Source organism: Oryzias melastigma, linkage group LG21 (genome assembly GCF_002922805.2).
Source record: "Oryzias melastigma strain HK-1 linkage group LG21, ASM292280v2, whole genome shotgun sequence".
In the NCBI taxonomy this organism is placed as follows: Eukaryota; Metazoa; Chordata; class Actinopteri; order Beloniformes; family Adrianichthyidae; genus Oryzias; species Oryzias melastigma.
This window is the reverse complement of record NC_050532.1, coordinates 6,561,612-6,578,270: the sequence shown is the minus strand read 5'-3', so window position 1 is coordinate 6,578,270 and position 16,659 is coordinate 6,561,612. Positions and strand designations below refer to the sequence as shown.

General features: G+C 36.5%; 1 protein-coding gene across 3 annotated transcripts in view; it reads right to left on the bottom strand.

Annotated features, from left to right (window-relative positions):
• The window catches only part of znf385b (zinc finger protein 385B), a 53,414-nt gene that overhangs the window by 35,584 nt on the left and 1,171 nt on the right, over positions 1-16,659 (bottom strand). The window lies entirely within an intron of this gene.

Below are 16,659 nucleotides of genomic sequence, written 5' to 3'. Positions count from 1 at the left end.
GGCTGTTAAATGGGGTGTAAAATGCAGACTAGGAGGAAACGGTAAAGCTTTACAGTTTAAGTGGAGGATAGGAAACCATTTGAATTCATGAAACCTCAGTTAGTTGTTTGGGATGATATTAAGTTACACTCAGAATAAGACCTTTATCTACTGTCAAGTTTTAGGACCAATTTGTTTCTCTAAATTCTGCATGCAGATAGCCGCTGTGATGAATCAGCTGTAAATGCACACACATAAACACACACTCACACCTGCAGACACACACCCCCATACAGAGCCAGATGATGCTGACTTCAGCTTTCGCAAGGAAAAGGATTAAATATATCTGCTCCACAGAGCTGGGAATTACACACACAGGTAAACACACACACACTTCCCTAAACACACAGCTGTGTACAAACACAAGAATGCAGAGAATGAAAAATGTGTGTTGGAGTCTAAAATTAAATGAATATGTGAGCATTTTTATCTCTCTTACTCTGCATACGTGTGTGCAAATCTAATCCACACTGCTGAACAGGCAGTCAATAATCACCCAGGCCAGCTGTAGGTTCTAATCCAACACATTCACACACAGACGAATACACACAGCAGACAAACAATAATGTAATTCCTGACTGAAAAGAAAAAGCTGAGAAATCTCTGCAATCGGTGTTGAACCATGACTTGAAGACTTCAAAGAAACATCTGAGGTGGTTTCAGCCTCATCTTCATGTCTTTCATGTGCTGAAACGGGGTTCGTCATCCCCGTCAAGGAGCTGATCTCTTACCTCGCTTTGATGACTAAACCCAAAGCTACAGGCTGGTCATGGATATTTTTAAATCGTAAATCTACTTTTGTAAACATTGGGATCACCTCTACACAACACAGGTTCATGCACAGACTTCTTGCTGTGTGGAGCACTTTGAGTAACAGAATTTACACTTTTATCTGTGATGCGGTTCAGAATATTTCTGGTTTTGATAGTTTATTTTATTTCTTTTTGAATTATGTAATTGTGTTAAAAGACATTTTTGGTTTAGTTAGATTTTGGGGGGGTCGCCCATGCTCCGTTTTATTTTGGTGGGACAGCTCTATCTAATTATGTTATTTATTTGACTTGGATTAGTAGATTTATTATTATTTAATGAATAACAAGTTGATGCAAAACACATTTTGCTTGGTTATTTAAAAAGAGTTTGATATAACTAGGGATTTAGAGTGAGTATAAGTGATACTTGCTGTAATTTTAATGAAGCTTGCAGTGAAAAACTACTAGCAAAGCAGATTTGTTTGTTTTTTTAGTCATGCAAGAACTGTAAAAAGCATTAAAGTAAAAAAAAATATTTATTTTAAATTTATGAATCCATACTCCAGATGGAAATTGATGTTAATCAATGGGAACACATTTTTTAAATCCAGCTGGACTACTTCATCTGCCATGTGTTCACTACTGTTTGTGAGCTGTGCTTGAGTGTCTGGGTTCTGTTGTCAACTCCACAGCTGTTCATGGTTCAGAATTATTATGCTAAGTACCGGAAATCCCATTTTTATATCCACTTGCAAATATTCTGCTCTTGCACATGTTTTCGGTCAATATGAGTATCACACTTTCCTATTTTGTTGTTCTTGTATTCCAGGGTCCCTAACCACTATTACATGACATACACTACAACTTTGAGTGCATAAAGTTTAAAATATTTTTTTATCATTTTATAGTACTGATATGTCAGTAAAATGCCAAACAAATAGATTAAAACACTGATACAACTCCTATTTTGAACAAAAGTTAAACCCTATTTCCATGCTTGCATGAACAATAAAGGTACTTTATTTAAAAAAAAAAAACACTCTGTGTACTTTAAAAAGTACACAGAGTACAGAAGCTTAAGAAGGACCACAGAAAATGCAACAAAAGTTGAACTATTAAGGGAAACACCACTTGACAAAATTGTGCACCCCATGCAGTAACTTCTTAAAATCATCACAATAAGTTAGTGTTATCTACATGAGTGCTTTTCCTATTTGGTCTGATTTTAATGAAGTATGTAAAATGTATCTTTGATGTTACTAATAATGATTAAAAGAAGAAACTAATTTCATAAGTGAGATATTTTTAAGTAAGACAATAGTAAAGATAGCCCCAAATAAGAAAAAGATAATCATGTCAGTAGCGGGCATTTGCAGCAATAGCGGCTTGTTCTGAGGCAATATGTACTATGTGTACTAATATGTACTTCTACATGCAGTTCTACCAGGTCACTTTGGGGGTGGGGTACAATCATCCAGTCTCTGCTCTATGGGGTTCAGGTCACGGGACAATGCTGGCCACACCATATCAGACACTCAAACTTCCTGAAGCTGAGTTGTGACAATTCTGGCACCATGTGGTGGAGATCAGTATCCATGAGCAGACAGTTGAAGAAGTTCTGGTGGAATTGGGAGATGATGGGTTTTCCTAATATGTCTCTGAAGTAAGAACATGCAGTGGCTGAACCATCTACAAAAACTAAATTAAAACCTAAAGATGCCGTTAGATAAAAAAATAGGAAAAAGCTCTGAGGCTTTCCTTATCCAATCTTTCAGTTACTCTGTCAATGAGGGGCTCATCTGATTGGCTGAAAGCTTCGAGTGTTAAAGATAAAGGGACAGTGGGCACTGATGTATGGCAGCATTTCTTGAAAGAGAACTGTTCACCACACAAACACAAACACACAGAAACCTGAGGGGACAGCGGCACAAAGAAACTCATAGAAATGTGAAAAGACAGAGAGTGGTCTGAGAGTGGCTCTCCCACCCTGAGGCCAGGAGATGGTAATAACACGCGTGCACACACACACGCTTAAACATCCCTACACACATAACAAATGGACCAGAAGCCAAATGCAGTAAAGACGCTGGAACAAAGTGGAAGACCTACTTTCAATGTTTGTCCCTGGACTCTGAGATCTACAGAGACATTGGAAAAACACACTACGACCTCCCATTGTGGTCCTTCCTTTTGTCTAGGATTTCACGGAGTTGGTGCAAGACCTCCAAAACACTCCACAGGGTCACATTTAACAAACTCTTTTATTTTTAACCACAGAACCAAAACTGGAGCAGCTCTGACCTGAAACTAATCTCTTTAGGATCAACTTATAGAAGCTTTTGAGAAAAAAATATACCAACACCTGGCTTTTAAATGCCATTGCTGATCGTAACCCAAACAAAGAAGTTTTCTCTCCAAAATCTGTTTTATTCAGCTGTGCTTATTGGAACTTTTGACCTAAAATTTTGACCAAAAAACTTAATATTTCTAGATAACAGTCACCAGCACCAAAAACAAACAGCAATCCACTTCCATCAGAGCCTGCAGTGAATCTTAAGAGGTTAAATCCTAAAAACTCTGAGGACAACAAGAGTAAAATTCAACTGGATCTTTACACTTTTACTCCTGAAAGTACCTGGCGAGCTGGAAAAACAAAACACACATTGATATGCTAAAACAAACTTCTCTGAGTCAGGAAAGTGCTGTATTACAAAAACTTGCAGTGCACTGTCCATGACCTCTAAACCTGACAGTTTCATATTTACAGAAAAATAGTCTTTGCAGGTAGAAACCTTGTCAGCAAAGGGAGAAGTTTAACATCAGACAGCAGGACAGACGGGTTTGCAGAAAGTCCAGACGGCAGTCTCTGTTTGTTGTCATGAAAACTCATGTAGCAACAACAAACATGCTTATTTCTGAGAGTATCGACATAAACCTTCACTCAACCTCACTCTTTAAAGTAGATTGGAACAGTTTGCCTCATGGGGACTTTTTTAACCACTAAAGATGAATATTAGAGGAATGAATGTAATTCAAGTGTTTGAATAAAAGAGTAAAGTGTTACCGTGATGCTTTATTCAAACGTAAAACTGAATAAAGTTAGTCCTTGTGTGGCAGCTTGCCAGACTACTGTATCTGTGATAGTTTTGGTCTTACAGTTTAGTTAGTTAGTCTTATGATGTCTGTCCCTTAAACGATATTCCAGTTATTTTGTGTGTTCATCTTCATTTTGTCCTCTTGCTGTTGCAGTTACTAATGTCTTAGACACAACTGACCTTACGGGTGGATACAATCTGTGGATGAAATATGAGCAATCCTTTTTTTTTGTCTCATTTTTCTCAGACCCCAACAGCCCACAGCAGATGATTGCCCTTTCTTTCTAAACTTCCTTTTACACTGACTTTCCCTCTCAACTGTGGCCTTTTGCCTTTTCAGAGTGGAAATTACACCAAATATCTGTTGGTCTTCTGCATAGGGCATCCATCTGTTTTCTGTACCAGCATACTCCCGTTTAGAGTGAGATGGTGACTGGAGCCTATCCAGTTACGGTCAGTTGACAGCTCCAAGTCCATCACAGGGTCTATTCTAAGGTCATTAACCCACAATTAAGATAATCTGGCTTTTTTGAGTGATCTGGACTGAAATGAATCCAAAATATTTCAAATGAATTGGATTTTAACAATCAATTTTTGTTTTTCTTTTTCTTTAGTTACCTGAGACAATCTTGGTTGTGAACTGACGCCTTCTAAATGAGCTGAATTTAAAATATAGGCCCTTCCATCCATAACTTTATTTATTCATTACGTTTTATCTAAAAACTGAGAAACATGAAAATCCATGCATAATTTGTTGAGATATCACAACAACCCCCTCTGCTCTGTTTACTTTAGTATGTGCATTTGTGGGCACAGTGTGCACAAACAGTGAAGGGAAAAACAATTTTGAAAAATAGGTAGCATTAACAGAGGTTTCTCACAGATAATGAAAAATGCATCATGCAGCTCCCTGTGGAAGAATCTGCAGCACACTTCAGCTCTTTACCAGGAGAAACTTTATTCGTAAAGTCTGAGGGTAGAATATACAAATAAATGTAAAAATTGACAGTTTTCTTCTATATTATTTATTGGAAGTATGTCATTACAGACTGCTGTCTTTGCCTCAAGCTAAAGTCAGGTCAGCCTTCTATAAAAACAATAGAAACAGGTTGTGCCAATTCTAAATACTTTAGCTTCCCTTCCTTAGAAAAATGGTGCAGCTAAATAGTTCTAAGTTGAAATTAAATTAGTTTTTAAACTGAAATGTCCAAAAATTGTTGTACTTTGTGTATTATATTCAAACAAATACAAAAAACCCATCTAAAAACAGCCTGGCTTTCTTTTTTTTTTGTTGACATTTCTGCTTTTGTTTACAATCAAAATGTTTATCAATGCAATGTGATTGGAAGATCATATCTACATAAATATATCTATGTAAACATTACTTTTGCATGTAGATTATTTCACTAAGGGCTATAAAAATGGCTTAAACTGATTCTGCTGTTTTTTCCTCCGAGGTTTGAGTTAACAGCTAACATATCCACTAACACTATTCTGCAGCAAACTTATAAAATTTTGATGCAACTCATTTAATGCTCACTATTTACCCCTGGAAGAGTATCCGAGCACGTGCAAGCTCACTGCTCTGGAATGAGTTCGTTTGCTTAAATGTTATTGCTTTGATGCATGTTTGCTATTCCTGGGTGTGTTTGTTTTCCCTCTCCAAAATGTGGGGTTAAACCTGGATCACGCTCTGGAGCAGAAATGTGACGGTGAGCACGAGAACTTAAGCCTCTCATGTGTGACATCATGTTTTATGGTGTATGTACCCCAGCAGGGATAAGGAGCACACATACAAAGCACAGACGGAGAGCAGGAGGCGCGATGGGTTTGTTCCATCCAGCCTCCAGATCAGGACGTGCCTTTAAATAGCTCCTGCACTTCATCAAGACTTCACCGCTCCAGCTCAAGGTGAACCTCAGAAATCCAGGACTGAACTCCCTTCAAAGGCACCCCATGCTCAAGGACCACCTCCCACTCCACTCTGGCCCCACCACTCCTTCTCTGCACAGTAGTGGAGCAAAAAATCCTCTAAATCACTGACATATTTATAAGAAGTATCGAGGTCAGAGAGTGAGTTCAGGCTCCTTCAGAAAGTTGATCTAATCGGAAATTATTAAGGGAAAAAAACAACAAAATTGGGCTTAAGGTATTTTTAGAATTATATTAAACTTAAGCTTTGCAAATTCTGTCAACATTTTAAATGTTTTGTGTGAGACCGTATACTTTTACTGATCAGTCTACTTCATGAACTACTCGCACTAGAGACAAAATATAATGAAGAAAAAATAGGATTGCCAAAAACATTAAAAAAGAGCAAGAATGGTTATTCTGACAAATATGAGTAATAGCTGTTTCTTCCCAGCCAATCACAATTATACTTTTGCCTTTAAATGTATGAACGATTGAACTTTAGATGGTTTAATGTCTCTCCTCCACCCAGTTCTCTGCCTGAAAAAAACCTTTGGCATGGTGTAGCCCTGAACCACCATCAGCGTCTAGTAGGGCTAGGTTAGCAAAATCGATTTGAGTCGATCTAAGCTTAATAGTTCAATAATCAGTTCATAAAAATAGAGATCGACCTACCGTAAACCATGTAAACCATTTAATTGAATCTAATTGAATTGAGTGGATCGAAATAATTATAACAATAGCCTAAATCGAATCGATCCAGGGTCTGGTGAATCGCATAAAATGGAAATTATTATCGATACCCAGCTCCACCATCTAGGTCTGGGGTTTATTCATCTGTGGTCCAATGTCATCATAAGAACGCAAGACATCACCGGCCCAGAGCCTAACCGTCAAAAGATGTATGGATTTATTCATGCAAATCTTTTTGTATCAAACATGAAGATTTTCTTGTATTCCTAAAATCTGTACTTATTGAAATAAATGATGGCTTCTTCTACTCAACGTCTAGGGTGTTGAGTTGTTGGTTCTATAACTTTAAAAATTCAGTTGTAGAAGAAATGTATTGTGTTTTTTTTTAAGAAAATAGGGTTAATAATAGATTCTTTGTTTACAATTGGAGTGTTTTTTTTTTTTTTTTACTCGATTTGGGTGAATGTTCCTCCTTCATAGGCTGTCAGACTTTGCCGCTAAAACCCACCACAAATACTTCTTAAATGTTTAAAGACACAAACCCACACCCGCCTGCATGTAGGTTACCCAGCAGACTGTGCAGGATCTGTTGGGACATGATTGGTTGAGCTAAAAGGGGATTGTGGGATTGGGATTATAATCCACAGATAAGCATTGCGTTAGTGTCTGTGTGTGTGAGTTTTAGCTCTGTTGGTATAATCTGTGGTCCAATAATAGAGATTAACGTTCACGTCTTCCAAACATCTATAGTCTGACTTCACCCCTCCTTGATGAAGAGAGCCTCGGAAATCCTCCAATCGCCGAATTTACCACGAGGGCGAGAGTGCCGCAGCGCAGAGGACGAACATTTGAAGGCACGTCCACTTTATTTCAGCCACTGTGTGTCTGAAGGTTTTGGACCTCCTTGCAGATTTTTGAAATCCCAGTTTGTTTAGCAGACAAGGCAGAATTTTAATACTTTATGGTTCAGCTGCTACTGGATTTCATAATTTAGTTCATGCAGGTGAGGAAAGCTGTTGTCCTGCAGCAGTTTCACTCTGATAATACTGTACATTAGTAATAAACACACTTTCTGCTAAAACACTGATTTATCCCTGAATATTTTATACAGCAAGAGTCTAAAAGGAGTAAAAACTAAGAAATACTCAGAAATGCAATTTTAAGTTTATTTTTTTACATATGTCCTGCATCATGAAAAAATGCCACAATAACATATTTAAAACACCAAAAAACACAATTTTCCCCTGAGTGCATCTTTAAAACTAATTAAGTTCAATAGTTAACAGCAAACACAAAGCAGATGCAAAGAGAGACACTACTTGATCCTGAACAAAGCATGTAGCTGTCCAGATGTCTACGAAGGAGCATCACTATCAATAATTGACAGCCAGAAAAGTGCTGCATTCACACTCCAAAACTACTTTACGGTTCAGACATGATCTGCTTCTCTTCAAAACCGGGTTTCTACACTCAGATTTCTTTTTGAGTTTGAGTTATTGCTTCTCTGCTTCCTTCTTATCCGTCTCCTATGGTTACATCACAGCTGTTAATTAGCTTTAAATAAGTGTTTCAGATCTTGTTGCTTGTGTTTATCTGACAGAAATTGTACTATGTAAAGGATATGAGTTAGATAATAATTAAAAAGATAGAATTCTGTGTGGCAACCTCTTCCTACAAACCTCTAGGGAAAAAAAGGTTCCTTAATTGGATTCGTGAGGATGTGTGTCCATACTTAAGCTTTCTTCTCTTCTTATCCTTGTTCTCGTGTTCTTGCTATCTTCTCCGGTTTTTCCCTCTTCATGTTCACACCTGGGTTCAGTTACTATTCACAATAGCTGTTTTAGTTTCCGTTAATGGCTACCTCAGTAGATGTAAGTCCAGGGTTTGGGTTGCTCATCAGATCTCGTGTCACCTTATGTCTATTTTTTTGGCAATTTTCCAGTCACATTTTGGTTATTTCCAGTTTTTATTGTTTCGTGTAAAAAAAAAAAAAAAAAAAAAAAAAAGTAGTCATGTGTGATGTGTCAATATCACTTATTCACTTAGGACCACTAAAATAAAACAAGCTTACTAATAGGAGACCTTCAAGATTACATTTTACTTATGTCGTTTTCAGAAAAAGCAAAAAAAAAAAAAACTATGACGTTTTCTAAGACATAGTTTCTGCAGAGCGTCTGGGTAAGCCTGTCTCCACTTCCCATCATCCTTTATTTACACTCTCTTCCACTAGCTTATAGAACCTGACAACCCCAACTCTACATTACAATTGTGTGACAGATGCTAGCTCAGCTGAGGAAAACAAAGACGTACACGGATCTATTTAATTATCAATTCGAATGAAGAAATACTAAGAAATGCCATTTTTAATTTTTAATCTTCTTTTTATATGTCTTCCAACATAAGAAAAATCCCACAAGAACATGCTTAAAAAACACCAACATTTTCATCAGAGTCTTTTAAACACGTTGTCAGTCTACCATCGGCAAAATGCATCAGTTCCACATGAGCATGAGGAATTCCATACAGAAAAACGTCAGTCAGGACTTTAATCAGAATATTTTTGAGATGTAAACTTTCACACTGATACAGCCCTGTTTTGTAAACACATGGGTGGTTAGTGGATTTGGGTTTACCTTACTGAGTTAAGAACTAGGTCTTGGTGTACTTGATACATGTCAAAATTGACTCAATAAGACAGAAGTCCAAAAATCTTGCTTATCTTTACATCATTTTACATTTCTACTTCAACAAATTTTGTTTATCATGCATATGATCACATTTAGATCACTGGATGAATCATTGGCGAAATTTCTGTGACATCATCTGTCACATTGCAAAAGGCATTTGCAGGTATTGCCTAGTTATTTCAACTATCGCCGTTAGAGTGACAGTAAGGAAACAAACGAAAACATTGAATTTTACTGCATGACTGCTAATATCAACTCATCCAGGAGCGGGTTAAACCCCAAGAGATGTCCCAAATGGGATGTTTTCACACTGTTTCCCCAAACACAAGCTGGACTGTAGACCACAGGAGCTGCTAAGTGTTTGAGGAGCATGAAAAAAGTCATTTGGACCGAAAGATGAGAAGAAAGCCTATGACTTCACTTCCTTCTCAGCATGCTGACTCATAAAACATTCAATGACTACTCCACTCAGCCAATGGAAGAAGAAACATGAGATAAACGGACACACACACACCTTGGTGGACAGCTAAAGTGTCTTCGTGTCTAAAGTATTTCAGAGTGCAAATTGTAGTTTAGAGAAGGTGGAAGGACAAGACAGTGGAGAGAATGTTGAGGAAAAACCACAGACCACAGGAAGTAAATCATCCTCCTTTTAATTTCTTGTTTAAATCTTTGTTTCCAATCTACGCAAAGCAGTATTGAATGAACAAAAGGTTTAAGAAGTGATTTAAAAACAATATAAAGGACTTAACGCTATTATCGCACTGTTTCTAACTCTACTTGGTTATGATTTCCTCCATATGCTACAGGCTCTTAGGTGAACCCTTACAAGCAGTAGACTCTCAGAAAACCCTTGAACAAAGCCAGTGGATGTAACTAATGAGATTAGGAGCGGAGAGTCTGTTCTTTCTCCAGCTGATGGACGAGACGTAGTCTGCTAGGCTAAGCTAAACTGAGACTGATGAGAAAGTGGTACCTAACATTTCCTCTTCTTTTTGTCAGCACACACTGGTGGTTTGTCTACTGCAATAACTGTAGTGGTCAAAGAAAACAACATTGTTCTTTTTTTTCATGACTTAAAGTCCCACATCCAATCATCTTTTGATCCATTTTAAAAGTGTTCCCAGTGGTCTATTATTATGCCGTTTTTAGCCAAAATATATATATTTCAAGAAACATAGTTTTCTATAGGACATAGTTTCTCCAGAGCAGCAGTAGTTCATTAGAATTTTGCTTCTGAGTTGTAAGTGGCATTGTTGAAGTAAGCCTACCCTCACATCCTGACATCCATCTGTTCACCCGCTCTCCTGCTGGCTTACAGACCCACACACTCCCAACTTAACATTACAGATGCAACAAAAATCAAGAAGACCTGGCAGCAGACAAGATGGTGGCTGAAACTTATTTGTCAGAACGTAAGTTCCACAAGTTTTCTGAGTTATAGACACGTTTATTAAAACTTTTTTTTAGTCTTCAGGATTTACCTTAAAATTTATCAAAAGAGGGTTAACGCTTTATTAAAGAATATTAACAAAAGTGTTCAAATTTGAAAAATTGACATTGGAGCTATAGCTCGAGACCAGTGTTTATGTTTGACCGCAGATAGCTTCAACATTTTATACCACGTGTGTCAAAGTCAAGGCCCGGGGGCCGGGTCCGGCCCTCCGGGTAATTATATCTAGCCCTCCAGATCATTTTATTTTATTGTTATTAATGACCCGATGTTATCTTGCGCTTGTTTCTGACTTGTATCATTTTGACAAAATATATTGTTATGGAGAGTAAAATATTGAAAGCTATTTAAGATTTAAGTTGATTTATTCAGGAAAAATATTCCTGCCTGTTTTTACTCATATTTATGTTAAAAAGTTACTTATTTAACATTTTATAAATTTAGTTTTAGTATTTTCAATACATTTTTATCTTGTTCAGCCCACGACCTAAAGTGTGTTTTGGATTTTGCCCTCCTGTGCGATTAAGTTTGACACCCCTGCTTTACGCAATCTACGTGAATCGACATGAAAAGCTGCTTTGCTTTATATTAGTAATGTGCTATACATAGCTGAAAAGCCGCTTTAAAGTATTGTTTACCGGCGCAAAAATGCTTTTCTCTGCAGATTAGCAAATTCACGTTGATCCTGTAAGGAGTTACCATATGTCAAAGAGCATTGTAGAATCCTCAGGTGTTAAAGGTTCAAAGCTTAAAATGCACAAAAAGAAATTGTATCTGTCGACCAACAACATCTACCAAAAACAATCGTATTTTTCAACCGAAATATGAGGGGGCTAATGATTTTCAGCCTCCATCTTTTCTGCCACCAGGTCTCACTCGCAAAAATGGCAAGCAATACTGAAGCTATCCAGCCAAAATACTACTGCTACTACAATGTTTTTTTTTTACATCTGGATAGGTTCCGAATAAAGTTCTTATTAAACTTCTGATAAGTAATGGGACTGTTTTTAGAGGTTTGTATGTTGCAGTAAAAGTTTTGTAACTTCTGTGTGTGCGTATATATACCTCAGAGTGGGTTCAAGAGCAAATACTTCATCACTGATGCCCCATTTACACACACATACACTTTCAAATTCACATACATTTTGCCCACGCTCAAATTCACACTCACTATGATACACCAAATTGTGTTATTATTACAATCAGTCAATCATATTTTATTAATGTCATCACATATTCATTGACACATGACAGGACATTAATTTCAAGTTTCCTTTACAGGGAGCAGGTGCAGACACACACACACACACACACACACTTGCACACAGGTAGCTCCATAAATCACTGCAGACAGAATGGGAGTAATCAGGTGACTATATGTTAGCAGCTTTTTCTGCAGCAAACTACTCCACATACTGCAGCACTCTGCTGTTGCGGCAAAGACATACAGACGCCTACGAGGTCAAGGTAATTTCTGATGTCAAAGGGGATAGAATTATCAATATGAGTCTGTTTAAGAGAATAGCCATGGTTTAATTCATATAGGTGCTGTATGGAGGTTGGGAGTTATATTTAAAAAGCAACCATCACTGTGTCTGGAATAAAATGATTAGCCTGGCACAAAAACAAAACAAAGAAACAGTTTAAAAGCAGACAAATTATTCATCATCAAATGTAATTTTCACCAAATTTTACACTTTTAATTTATCTAATCTGCACTCACATGCTAGTAGCTGTAACTTATAGAAATGACAGCATTTATACATGGTAAAGTTTATAAATGAGTGAAAACTACTTTGAATATTATTAGGGATAGTTCTAAAATCCAAATGCCTAAATACACGTATGTATTCTGTTATTTCCTTGCTTTGATATTTGCCATTTTGGTAAACAATTAAGAATATATTCATTTTTTTTTATCAGATTTTAAATAAGGACATACAAAACAACTTGGTTTAATTTGATGAAGTTAGAAAAATTATTTGATTATGATTTAGAACCACAGGGTGAGAGTTTTTATTATGACTTCCAGCTGATAAATTAAGAGAATTAAATTAATTAAATGTATTCATTTAAATTAAAACTTGAAAATATTCATTTTGTATTGTTTTAATGTTTACCACAGTGAAAACTTGTAATTGTCATAAACGTGCATGATGGTTACAAATTAAGAAAAACTGAAAAGTGGTTGAAATAAAAAAAGTCAAACTTAAACATGGCTAAAACAAAAAAGACATTTTTAAAAAATTGGGGCGAACTGTGTATAGGCTAAAACCAAACGTAATATTAAAACAATGAGACTGTTTTGATAGTAACTACAATCCAGACGTGAGTAACAAAAATAAAACACCTGTGATAATTAAAAACTTAAGTCAGGTGTGATCATGAGACAGGAACAGAATCTGAACTAAAGAAAAGTGAATAACAAAAATACAAAAACAAGTTAACCAAAACCACTGAACATCAAACCAAAACATATTCCCACAGGAATACCTTATTTTGTATTTACTGGCAAATATGGTATCAATCATTTAAAGATCCACTCCAATGAAAATCGATTTTTTTGTGTGTTTTTAACATATTCTTGTAGCATTATTCTCATAGTAGAAGACTATATAAAAGAATCTATGATTAAAACTGTGTTTGGATCAGAAAACCGGATGCTTGAAAAGGCTCAGATTAATGATGTAGCAACTGAAACGAGCGTGCCAAAGTCTCCCTAGCCCCAACCGGCACCCTGGCCTGCTCACGGTTAGGTGTACAACGACTGATGAGCATTTTAACACTCGTGCTGTAGCACAAATTGCGATTCTGGCTCAAAACTGTACGACTGGGTTAATCCAATATTGCTCGTTGTTGTTTTTGTGCCGCTAATGTTAGCTTGAGGCCACTAGCTCTATGTCAACAATCCCGCCTACAACCCAGAATTGTATTTCTAATGAGCCATTGTGCATGAAATATGTCTCATATTTTATCTCGCATAAAGACTTTTTGGCTAAAAACGTCATAATCATAATTCGAACGAGTTTATGATAGAAAATAATATAGTTGGAATCAGACTTTAACATGTTTCGTGTGGCCTTTTTCTCATGATGGAGAACATTTATAAAGAGAATGAAAATTAAAATCGCATTTCTGAGTATTTCTTTATTCTAATTGTTGTGAATCAGGAGCAGACAAAAAAAATGCCACGAGCTCCCTGCTGTGTTCTGTTCTGATACATCCCGTACGGCTGGGTAGCTCCAGTATTCCTCGCCATTTTTGTTGCACTGCTAATGTTAGGATGTAAGCTTGTGGAAGAGAGTGTAAACATAGGGACCATGGGAATTTAGGTCCACAACTCAGAGGCAAATTTTAATGAACTACAGCCGCTCTGCAGAAACTATGTCATAGAAAATAGTGTTTATTTGGGCTAAAAATGGTAAAATCATAATTAGCATCTGCTAACATCCTTTCAATTTTCATAAGATTTTCAAAGAGAGAAAACATCTCTTGGATTTTGGATGGAATTTTCCCAAAAAGTTATCCCAGAACACAGAAGACAAGTTCTGTTGACCTTGTGATATCTTGTGGGGTTTAGATGACCCCACCCTTACATTGACCTGCTATCCCTCCCTTGACAAAGGTTAAAAAAAAATAATAATAATAAATTGGCAAAAAAAATTCAACTTCCTGTGTCGTGGGTTCCAGATGACCCCACTCCCAACGTGCCCAGGAGAGCACATTAATGCAATCTTTGCTCCAACAAAACAGGGATGAAGTTGTTACGCTGAGCTCATTACACCTGCCTACTGTGAGTCCACGCACACATAAAACTACAATAGATTTAATATAGAAACAACAGCTTGTGCCTGTGTGTGCGCGTCCATGTGTGTGTGTGTGCTATCTGCAGGTTTCCAAACTAATCTGCCCTGACGTAACAACATGCTGCTTCTCAATCTGCCCACTGCTGTGGTTCTGGCACACAGACACACACACAAACACTGTGTGTCTTCATGCTGTCATACTCTATAAATAGGTAAAATTGATTTGTGTGGAGGAGAAAAAGAGCAAGTGTGTTACAGTAAGACAAATCTATCTAACTCAGCCGCTCAGGAGGAATTAATGACACGTTTGAGCAAAATATTCACTGTGGATTCGTGAGCAGATATGACTGAGGCAAATGTCTACCTTTGTACACTTAAAATTACAATTCAAATGTTAGGTTGGTGTTGTTTAAGTGAAATAGCTTTTACTGTTAACATTGTTTTTGAGCAATAATATTAAGGTTATTGATGTAACATTTAAAGTAAACATATTTTTCCCTTAAAGTTCTTCCAAAATTTACTAGTGAGTTCTGTATTTTTAATATATTTGCAACAATCTGGATAACATTCATGAATAAAAATGTTAAAATGTATATTCTACCATTTAACGCCTTTTCATTTTATCTATCTAGACAACTAATAAAATGCAATTTTACTTATCTTTAGCTACAGAAAAAGGAAACATCTTTCCTGTATTATTTCCAGTATCCACTTTTATTTAACCAAATGTGAACAAAATCCATCTCAGAATGTTAATGTTGATCTGTTTTTTTTTTTTTGTTTTTTTGTTTTTTTGTTCAAGGGGTCAAAAAGATGGGTATGCTTAATTATCAAAAATATTGTTTATAAAAGAAAAGCAGCATAAGGTTGAAATAGAAAGAAGGAAAGGAACAGAGATGGGATCCAAGTCAATTTCTGTCACCTAAGTGACAATTAACAACATCTCCATGTCAGATAAAGAGGTCAACCTCTGACCACTGTGTTGTATGCGCGTGTGTGTTGGACGGGCTGTATATGAAAGCCGCTTTGTCTGCTTTGATGCATTGATTTTTTAATGTTTACACATTTCTAATAAAGACGTTATTTTGAATTAAACTTTATTTAAAACAACAACATGTTCAATATCCTTTACATGAATGCATGAAGAAAAAATACTCTGTTAGTATGAGTTTTCATATAAGTGTTACTGATCGATCCACATCTCAATCAAAAGGAAGCACATTAACAGTATGATGAGGAGAAAGAACAGAAAAACTCATCTTCATCATCGTTGTCGACAGACCGATCATTTCAGTAAAACGGCACAATTACTCAAAGCTAAAGTTTAAATGAGCGAGGGTAGATGGAAAAGATGCTAACCTAACTATATTACAGCTCACTCTGGATGGATGAAACAGCAGTTTGTGGAAATTGGAAAATGAGGCTGAGCAATATCCGTGACTCTTGATATGCTGTACAGGCAAATATATTATTAACTGTATATGAGAACTGGACTGAGTGAGCATGATGTCACCCATAGAAAATGACTTTGTTCTGGCTCCAACCAAATTAAGTCAAAGCAGTTGCAATTTTTTCTTGATGCGGATGCCGCCATGTTGGAGCCAGACAATTGTCCCAAATCAGTCTGAGCCATCGTTTCTATGGCAACCACTTTCACAAATGAGGAGTGAGCTTGTTGGAATGTCATACGCCTAACCCTTGAAAGATCCCTAAGATTCATTTAATTGAGGCAAATAAAAAATACAAAAATAAAAAACAGATTTTTGTATTTGTGAAATACCTTCCATTGTTTCATTTTGTTTGTTTTTTTTAGTTTGTTTGTTTTTTTGTTTGTTTGTTTGTTTGCTCTTGTTTGAAAATAAATTAGAAATTATCCTCCCGTTAAAACAATTTGATGTCTGTATTACAGTTTTATAGCCATGGGTAATTTGCAATACCTGTACCTAGAGGAGCTTTTGCAGTTTGCAACGCCAAGGAGGAGGAGTCACTCAATCCAGGTCTCATATACAGTCAATGGTTTATAGAGAAGCACAACAATACAGCAATGGACCAACTGGGCTACGATTTAATACAGCATCTTGAGATTGACCTAAATGTTGTACTTTATGTCAATAATGGAAATATCTCAATGAAAGTATGAATATCGAAAATCCTTTCCTTTTAAAGCAACTCAAGCAGTCGTGTGTTTCTGATAGATAACAATAAAATATAATTAATATAATT